Source organism: Nelumbo lutea, chromosome 8, assembly GCF_056320005.1.
Source record: "Nelumbo lutea isolate HS-2025 chromosome 8, American lotus-T2T, whole genome shotgun sequence".
Classification (NCBI taxonomy): Eukaryota; Viridiplantae; Streptophyta; class Magnoliopsida; order Proteales; family Nelumbonaceae; genus Nelumbo; species Nelumbo lutea.
The window spans coordinates 22,299,579-22,309,065 of NC_142691.1; the positions used below are offsets into that span (position 1 = coordinate 22,299,579).

Genomic DNA, 9,487 nt, shown 5'->3' on the forward strand with positions numbered 1-9,487 from the left:
TGACAAAGAAGTAGATGGCGTTGTAAGAGTTGTTCAAAATGTCCAGCTTTGGTTGCATTTCTTTGGCTTATAGTTGCTTTAAAGAATCTAACAAAAGAAGCTTTAACAGACAACCATGTAAATTGGGTTCTCCGGATTGGCTTTTCAGGTGGGCTTCCTTCGTATACACCAACGTCAACAAGCTGAATTGTTGGGCAACTAACATCAATTAATTTTCAGTTTATCACCTGATCACAAAAAAGTCAATATAAAGGATGTGGTCCGGGAGATGACCCTTGACCAAACCAATCGGTGTTTTGTATTAGCCACGTGGCAAATCTAGAACCTAGGTTGCAGCTAAGAACATGCAATAACTCTCAGAATTTGACAATTTCTGTCCCACTAGCGCTGCCTGAATCTGGACCAGGACCTAACGCACTAGCATGATGGTAGCATCTGATTAGACCTTTTCATGGGCCGGGTAGTCCGATATCCCGGCCCGGCCTGGCCCACACTTCGGTTAGGCTTGGTCATGTAATTAGGCCTACGGGCTTAACCTCGGGCCTAACACAATAAGTTCGATTGTGTTTTGGGCCGAGTTCGGGATTTGTCAAAAAAGTCTGGCCCGACTCAGTATTATGTATTTTATAAAATATATAATATGTATTTTATATATTATATAAAATATATAAATAATATAATATTTATTGAAATATATATTTATAGTTTAATATATATATATTTTTATTATTTTCTTTATAATTTCTCTCTCTCTCTATTCAACCCGCTTCAGCAATAGTAACAGTATAGACTAAATTTCGGACTTGGGCCCAGGCCCGGACTTTGGACTTTTTATGAGGGCCAGACTCGGGCTCAAACCTTAGAAAAATCTATTAATACAAAATAAAAACCCGACCCAACCCCAGCCCGGCCCGGCCCGGCCCATATACTAGGTCTACATCTGATCTGCTGAAGGAGTGAAGTTAGTACAATTAATGTGAGTGGACTCTACTTTCTTATTTAATTCAGGCCAGATCAGTACGATCCAGTCTTCCAGACTTCCGGTGTCCTTGCTTTAGATACAAGTTATGAAATAAAATGGTCTATAGTCATAAATATGATTGAATTATGGAAGAGCAGTAACAGAAGTACCAACACTGTACCATATTGCATTTGGATCATAACTGTATTAACTACAAAAGCAAAGTATCTAACAACTCAGCCCCAAAACTTAAAAGCTCAGCCGGGTTAAATCAAGTCCAGACCTAAACTTGCTATTTGGGTAGCCTGGATTAATGGATTGAATTGGAGACCGGATCTGTTCCTTACACAGGGCGCCTTACACCGATCTCACAGTGCAAATCATTTTTACACCGACCTCACCTCCTTACACGGACCTTACACCGACCTCACACGGTGGATATGCCTGTGAGGCGCCCATGTGTAAGGAGTAGATCCCGTTCCGTTGAATTGATTGTTGTATTCCTTGTGGGAATCTGTAATTTCAGATTGTTTGAAAATCGGATCTGTTCCTCACACAGGGCGTCTCACACAGATCAAAGGTATATCCTATCCATACGTTAGGAATATCACCTGTACTATATGTTATTATTCAAGGGAGATATTCTCAATGCATGGTGAGATGTGCCTGTAAGGTTGGTGTGAGAAGCATATCCTAATTCCTTTATTTGTAATGAGAATTTCATTTGTACTTTGAATCTCTGATGCATATTGTATATGTATGGAGTGTAAATTCTAATTTACTTTTACTTTAGATTTAACTTTGCCTAAAATTAAAATAGGAAGAAGGTGGTTCGAATTTTGCATCTAATACAATATATTGCAAGTAAATACAAATTTGATAAAAAGTACAAATTTTATATCAAGAGTGCAAATCATATTTACAAACAAAAGGAATGTATAACTGATTTTAAACCTCCTAAACCAGGATCGTAATCAGACCTTAAAGCCTCATTTGTAATTCAGTACACGAATGACACAGATATTTATCTATTCAAATCTAATGGCTGAGAATCTAGGTTGAAATATGCTTTGCTGTTGTACAAGGTCAGTTTATGCATGCAAGGAACTGAGACCCATCTGACAGTTTATGCCCACCTAAACTCTCTCTCTCTCTCTCGTTTGTGTGTGGGTATAGGATTCAACTGCATCAGGCACAACTCTCGAACCCATTCAACTATGGAATCTTGTTTATAACATCAAAGTTCATTTTTAAATTTTAATTCTTGATTCACTACACCATATCAAGAAGTTTAGGCTTCTTATACTTAAATTTCATTGGGAGTGCTGAGAGTATCTCACTAAGCCTTAATTTCATTAGCCAACCAAATGCAACCCACATGGAGCCAACCAAACTGTTAAGCATAAACAAACTTCATCAGCAAATACCCTCAACATTGACGAATCTTGGGGGCCCTCTGACAATACTTGAAGTGGCTGAACTGAATAACTTATTTCTTTGTTTCTTTAGGAAGGTTTTAGAAACTGGATCGGACAGGGAACCGGTTCCTGGGTCGAATGGTTAGATCATTCAGTTCAAATGTATAGTTTGTTTTGATTTATAAAATAAAAATAATTTAAATAAAAAACAGCCAAACCGTTATCTAGGTCAACTGGTTGACAGTTCAATCACCTGGGTCAGTGGATTGCTGGCCAGCCTGACCTAATCAATGGAGGTTTTTGGCCCAGGAACGATTTTAAGGTGAAACAGAACCGGTTGCATGACCGGTTTTCAAGTCAACCGGTCCAACCGTCCAGTCCCATTTTCAAAACCATGCTTTTTAGTGAATGGCTGCAAGTTCCCAATAGCTGAAGCTGACATTGGGTTGATCACTCTACCTCAATATTTTATCATTCAAATCAATATAACAATATGCACTCCGTTCAGTTATTTCAGCAGCGTCTCCAACAAGACAGAATTCTTCTCTATTTTGTTTGTTGCTAATCGTGCCAATTGATTATTTTTTACTCCACTTCAATAAATGCAAATCATGAAAGGCTTCTCCTCCTAGGGTTGTCAGTCTTGGCATGCGCAGATGTTTCATTGAACCCATTATTCTTCATCAAGTACTCAACTTGGCACATTCAAAAAAAAGGAGCAACCATGTGACAGGGGCAGAATCAGCAGCAATGGTGGTCCTTAGATTCCATTCACAAGGCCAATTGACCAACTCATAGACCAGGACCTTTCTATCGGTGGGTCTCCTCTTAGATTGAGTCTAGCCTAAGTTTACAATGATAAGAGATGGAGGTCCTTAGCTTAGAAATTGGACTGATTAGACAATTGGATGTGTTTGATCACTTGTTATCACTTCGGCTATGAAGATTCAGAGAGCTGACCCCCACAAATAAGCTGATCCATATTGATGATTTAGTGGGTTCTTTTAACCTAACAATGAGTTGGGATTGGGACCCATAATACAATTTGATTTCTTGAGTAATGACTAAAGAAAACAACTTGATTCATTAAAGACTTTAAGATATGTTTGGTTTGATAAAAAAACACAAAAGAGAAACAGAAAATTGGAGGAAATTTTACCAAGTTTTGTAAAATTCCATAAGAACTTTTCCTCAATTTTTTGTTTTTCTTTTATATTTTATCATACCAAACACGGACCCACCCTCAAGAGAAAAAAAAATGGTCATGAAATTTGAATGAAGTCATCAAAGATTCAAAATACAACAACCCACTTGTTTAAATGAATAAATTACTCATGGGTTCCTCTCAAGCCACCAAACAAATCTTATTGCACTCCTTATTGCAGTGAACCTCTAGAGCTGTGGAATTTTAATTTTATTTTTTAACTTTATAGATTCTATCTTCTTGCCATGGATTAAGGTATATCCTTAGAATATACAAATATTCATTAAATATAAATAAAAGGGGAAATTAAGTTAATTATTCATAACTTGAAATTTGAACTAACAAAAGAAGTTAAAAAAGGATATTTTATTTGTTAATAAATATGTATGGTTAATGTTAGTTGTAAGTGTATTTGACTTTCTATGCAGTTTCAATCCTGCTTTCCCTATAAAGTTCTTGACATTTCTGTTCATTTTTTGGGGTTGGAACGAAACACAACCCATTGCCCATTGGGAGGAAAAGCTGGCCTGAATCATAATCCTACCTACGGCTCTGATAAATTCACCAGCCTAATAGATCGCATTCAATCCTTCCCTTTATGAAAACCAACCTCTGACCACATTGATTGAACTTGTCTACTTTTCTTCACTTCACTCCCTCTTCCTTTCTCTGTAATTACAATTTTTAATTTAAAAATGTAAGAAAGTCGAAGTTTCTCATGTTCCAAATAGAGACAAAAGAGCTTCATCAGTGTTGAGTATTTGCATACTTGGGTTGTCTTTTTTTGTCTTTCATGGAGTTGCAAAGCCAGACAATGTTAGGTCACGTTCTCTTCTAAATAGTAATACTCTCAATTCCCAAACGAAAGAAAAGAAGACGATTTGGTGTTCACATAGTCCTCAAAAGGCCATCTTTTTTGTTCCTGAGTAAGTGGTCTTTATATACAGTTTCTTAAAATCAGGATTGGGTTTTTCTTGATGTAACATGGCCCTGAAGCTGCAGAAAAGTGGTGGCTCTGAAATTCTGAGATGAGTTTGAACCCAGAAAGCATTCTTGTTTGAAGGCCTAAAACTACTCTTCACTATGTGTTAGTGGTTTTGCCTCTTCGTGCAGTTGCAGAAGGCAGAAGACGGAGTTCTTAGTGACCCCAAAACCGTTTATGTCAAAGAGATTGTTTTGACCTCTGAGGGAGGTAACTGGAGCCTGAAGAACTTTCAATTCTTTTGTTTTTTTTCCCTTCTGTTGTTCTTTTCAGGGCTTTCACAAAAATGGGCTCTGGGTTATTTGTTTCCTTTCTGGTTCTCACACTCTTTTTTAAACCTTCAGTTTCTCAAAATTCTAATACAGATAGGTTCCTTGTCTCTGATTTCTTCAACAAAATGAGTGTAAACTCTTCATCCATTTTCAACTTATCCGCTCCAGTTTGTTCATGGAAACGTGTCTTATGTGACAAAGAAGAGAATGTTATTGGATTGTTGGCTTCTGGATTAGGTCTCACTGGTTTCATCCCTGAAACCACCATTGGAAAACTCAACAAGCTTCAAACTTTGGATCTGAGCAAGAACAATATCACAGGTTTGTCGTCTGATTTCGGGAATTTGGGGAATAGTCTCAGGGTCCTTAACCTCTCGTATAATCAGTTTTCTGGGATTATTCCTAGTAACATCGGCAACTTCGGTGTACTGGAAAGTCTCGACCTTTCTGTCAACAACTTCTCCGGTGAGATTCCTTCAGCAATTCTTAATTGTAGATCTCTAGTCTCCATCGACCTTTCATACAATCAACTCAACGGAACTGTTCCAAATGGTTTCGGTACCGCATTTCCCAAGCTCCGAAGCTTGAACCTTTCTGAAAATGAGATTCGTGGAAGGACCTCTGATTTTCTTGGGCTGCAGTCGATCACTCATCTTAATATTTCTGGGAACTTATTCCAGGGTTCCGTGGTGGCTGTTTTTCAGGAGCCACTGGAAGTTATCGACCTCAGTCGCAACCAGTTTCAAGGTCACATATCCCAGGTACATTTGAATTCTAGCTTCAATTGGTCTCGTTTGGTTTACCTTGATCTTTCTGCAAATGAATTCAGCGGAGTGTTCTTCCATAATTTGAACCAAGCCCAGAATCTCAAACACCTTAATCTCGCCGGAAATAGATTTTCTGAGCAGGAATTCCCCCAACTCGAAAAGCTCTCAGCTCTAGAATACCTCAACCTGTCCCAAACTCATCTCGGAGGAAGAATTCCAAATGCAATCTCGCGATTGGGTAGCTTAACAGTGCTAGACCTTTCCAAGAACCATCTCACTGGCCGAATTCCATTTCTGCGTACTAACAATTTCCAAGTTATAGACGTTTCACAGAACAATCTGACCGGGGAGATCCCATTATCTGTGATTGAAAAACTACACCAGATGAAGAACTTCAACTTCTCTTATAACAACTTAACCCTCTGTGCTTCAAGATTTCCCCCTGAAACCTTACGAACTGCGTTCATTGGATCACTGAACAGCTGCCCAATAGCTGCAAACCCAGATCTTTTCAGAAGAAAAACCTCTACGCACAAGGGATTCAAACTTATTTTAGCCATAACTATCGCAGTTGTCTGCCTTCTCGTAGGCTTGCTCTGTCTTGCCTTTGGATGCAGAAGGAAAACCGGGAGGTGGGCATCTAAGCAACTCTCGTTCAAAGAAGAACCCAACATCTTAGGCCCCTTTTCTTTCCAGACAGATTCAACCACTTGGGTTGCTGATGTTAAGCTTGCGACCGCAGTCCCTGTTGTAATTTTTGAGAAGCCATTGCTGAGTTTCACTTTTGCCGACCTCTTGTCTGCAACTTCACATTTTGATCGTGGAACTCTTCTGGCTGAAGGGAGATTTGGCCCAGTTTATAGAGCATTGCTGCCTGGGGGAATTCATGTAGCTGTGAAAGTTTTGGTGCATGGGTCGACTATGAATGACCAGGACGCTGCAAAGGAGCTCGAATATCTTGGCCGGATCAAACACCCTAATCTCGTTCCGTTGACAGGTTATTGTTTAGCTGGAGATCAGAGGATTGCGATCTATGATTACATGGAGAATGGGAATTTGCAGAATTTGCTTCATGATCTACCTCTTGGAGTTCAGACAACAGAAGATTGGAGCACGGATATGTGGGAAGAAGATAACAGTAATGGGATTCAGAATGTTGGCTCTGAAGGGCTATTAACAACATGGCGATTTAGACACAAAATTGCACTTGGCACAGCTCGAGCACTAGCCTTCCTTCACCATGGTTACTCTTCTCCAATAATTCACAGAGATGTTAAAGCTAGCAGTGTTTATCTTGATTCAAATTTGGAGCCAAGGCTATCTGACTTTGGACTGGCTAGGATTTTTGGAAATAGTTTGGAGGAAGAAATTTCACGTGGGTCTCCAGGTTATGTGCCTCCAGAATTCTCTCAACCAGAAGCCGGTTCCCCAACACCAACTCTGAAGTCAGATGTTTATGGGTTTGGAGTTGTTCTCTTCGAGCTGTTTACAGGGAAGAAACCTATTGGAGATGATTATCCAGAGGAGAAAGAATCAAATTTGGTGAGTTGGGTTAGAGGACTCGTCAGAAAAAATCAGGGTTCAAGAGCAATTGATCCAAAAATTTGTGGGACAGGGTCAGAGATGCAAATGGAGGAGGTCCTGAGAATTGGGTACTTGTGCACAGCTGATCTCCCATCAAAGAGACCAAGTATGCAGCAGATTGTTGGGCTCCTTAAAGACATTGAACCTGTGATGCATCCTTAAAGAAAGCAATAAAATGATTAAGAGAAAGAAGTTTGTTTTCTTAAGTTATTTGCCATTCACAATTTTCTTCTTTCTCTTTTTTTTGTTATGAGTTAAGTTGTGCTACCATGGGAGGAATTGTACAGTATTTTTGAGCTCCTGTTTTCAACTTGAATGGTTTCTTGTATTTTCTTTTCCCTTTTGATTTTTTTTTAATCTTATCATCTATAGCATGAAAGCTTAGAAGTCCAAAATACAAAAAATCGATCCTTGAGAATGCCATTCACTTATTCTTCCAAGCACATTCTTCATTTGTTTTTATTCTCTTCTTCTTCCTCATCAGAAAGAGAAACAGTTCTGATTCCTCAATTTCACTGGTAAAAATTTAGTAAGTAAAATTGCTGTGCTGGGAGTTGTTTTAGTTTAATGCTTCTTCCATTGGAGTTTGATCTTCAGCCGCCTTCACCCCTCTTTTTCATAGCAAATGAAATAATACTCTTTATGACAGGCATGAAGGAGAGATACTTCAGGTTTCAAGTCACACAAGCAGCTGGATATCTCAAGTCTTAAGTTTATACAGTTGTTTCTCTGTTTGTGTTTTATATGGAAGGACTGTGTAGAAGTGGACATTGATGGTCCTGCTTATGTTGGTTGTGTTGGTGGTGGTGTTTAGGGGTGTCAATTGACCGGTTTTGGATTGAATACAATCTGATCCAAACCTTATCAAATTGGATTTGGGCGGTCCATTATAATTATTGGATTGGGCCAATCCAAAATAAATCAGTCAATGTTCTTATTGGTCTGAATTGGACCTAAACCAAATTTTAATAATCCGATCATGAGGCGAAACCCTTGTCCAATTTGAAACCAATCAAAACTGAAGGTGGAATAAAACCACTTTTATGAAAGTACTTTTACAAAATCACTTTTATCAAAACACTTTTACAAAAGCACTTTTATAAAAGTACTTGTACACAAGCTTTTTTATGAAATCACTTTTACAAAAAAACTTTTATGGAAGCACTTTTATAAAAGCACTTTTACGAAAGCACTTTTATGGAAGTACTTTTATAAAACACTTTTGTGGAAGTACTTTTATATAAGCACTTTTACAAAAGTACTTTTATGAAAGAAATTTTACGAAAGCACTTTTACAATAGCAATTTTACGAAAGTACTATAAAAGCACTTCTACAAAGTACTTTTATAAAATTACTTTTACGAAAGCACTTCTACGAAAGTGTTTTTTTTTTAAATACTTTTACAAAAGTACTTTTATAAAAATACTTCTATGGAAGCATTTTGTACTTTTACGAAAGCACTTTTATGAAAGTACTTTTTCAATGCCAAAATGGTATATTTTTGTAATTTTCAGATTTTCTTCATTTTAATATATTGTGTTTTTTATATAATTTTTGATATTTTCATTTGGTTTGGATTGGATCCAATCCGGTCCATTTACATTTTAATGGATTGGATTGGGTTTGGACTGGATTGGGTCCAGTCCATTTGTAACTGGACTCACATTGGACTGAATCGGGTTGGACCAAATCCAGTCCAATTGACACCTCTAGTGGTATTGGTTAGTTGTTTATTATAATCCTGCTGAAGCAAGGACCACCAAGCTCAACCACATTCATATTGGGGCTGATTACTTGTATGAAAATTCATGTTACAGAGCAAATTCTCCAAATTGCTTCACAAGATTAGATGCATATAGGTAGTGCTATGAGTTGCCAAAATGGCAATAAGTCATTTTTATATTCAGTCGGGTCTTAGAATTTCAACCAGAACCAAAAGATTAATCCAGCTCTAGCTTCTAGCCGGTGGAAAAAAAAGGGAGTAGGCCACTTCATTGACAATAACATTTAGATTAAAATGCATATTGGGGTTGATTACATGTATGAAAATTCATATTACAGATCATGCTTTCCATGTTGCTTCATTAGATTGGATGCATTCATTTAAGTGGTCCTATGAACTTCCAAAGGTGGCAATAATTCATTTTTATATCGGATCAGGTCTTAAAATTTCAACCAAAACCAAAAGGTTAATCCAGATCTAGCTTCAATCCGGTGGAAGAAAAGGGAGTAGGCCACTTCATTGACAATTACATTTAAAAGATAAATGCAGTCAAGTTCTATAAACAATTGAAGATT

The 9,487-nt window shown here is 37.8% G+C and overlaps 1 pseudogene across 1 annotated transcript; it reads left to right on the forward strand.

Annotated features, from left to right (window-relative positions):
• The first annotated feature begins 4,111 nt into the window (after nucleotides 1-4,111).
• LOC148843308 (putative LRR receptor-like serine/threonine-protein kinase At2g24230 pseudogene) lies at nucleotides 4,112-7,611 on the forward strand (annotated as a pseudogene). The gene has a single exon (XR_016102886.1). The product of XR_016102886.1 is annotated as a putative LRR receptor-like serine/threonine-protein kinase At2g24230 pseudogene (transcript).
• Nucleotides 7,612-9,487: the final 1,876 nt, after the last annotated feature.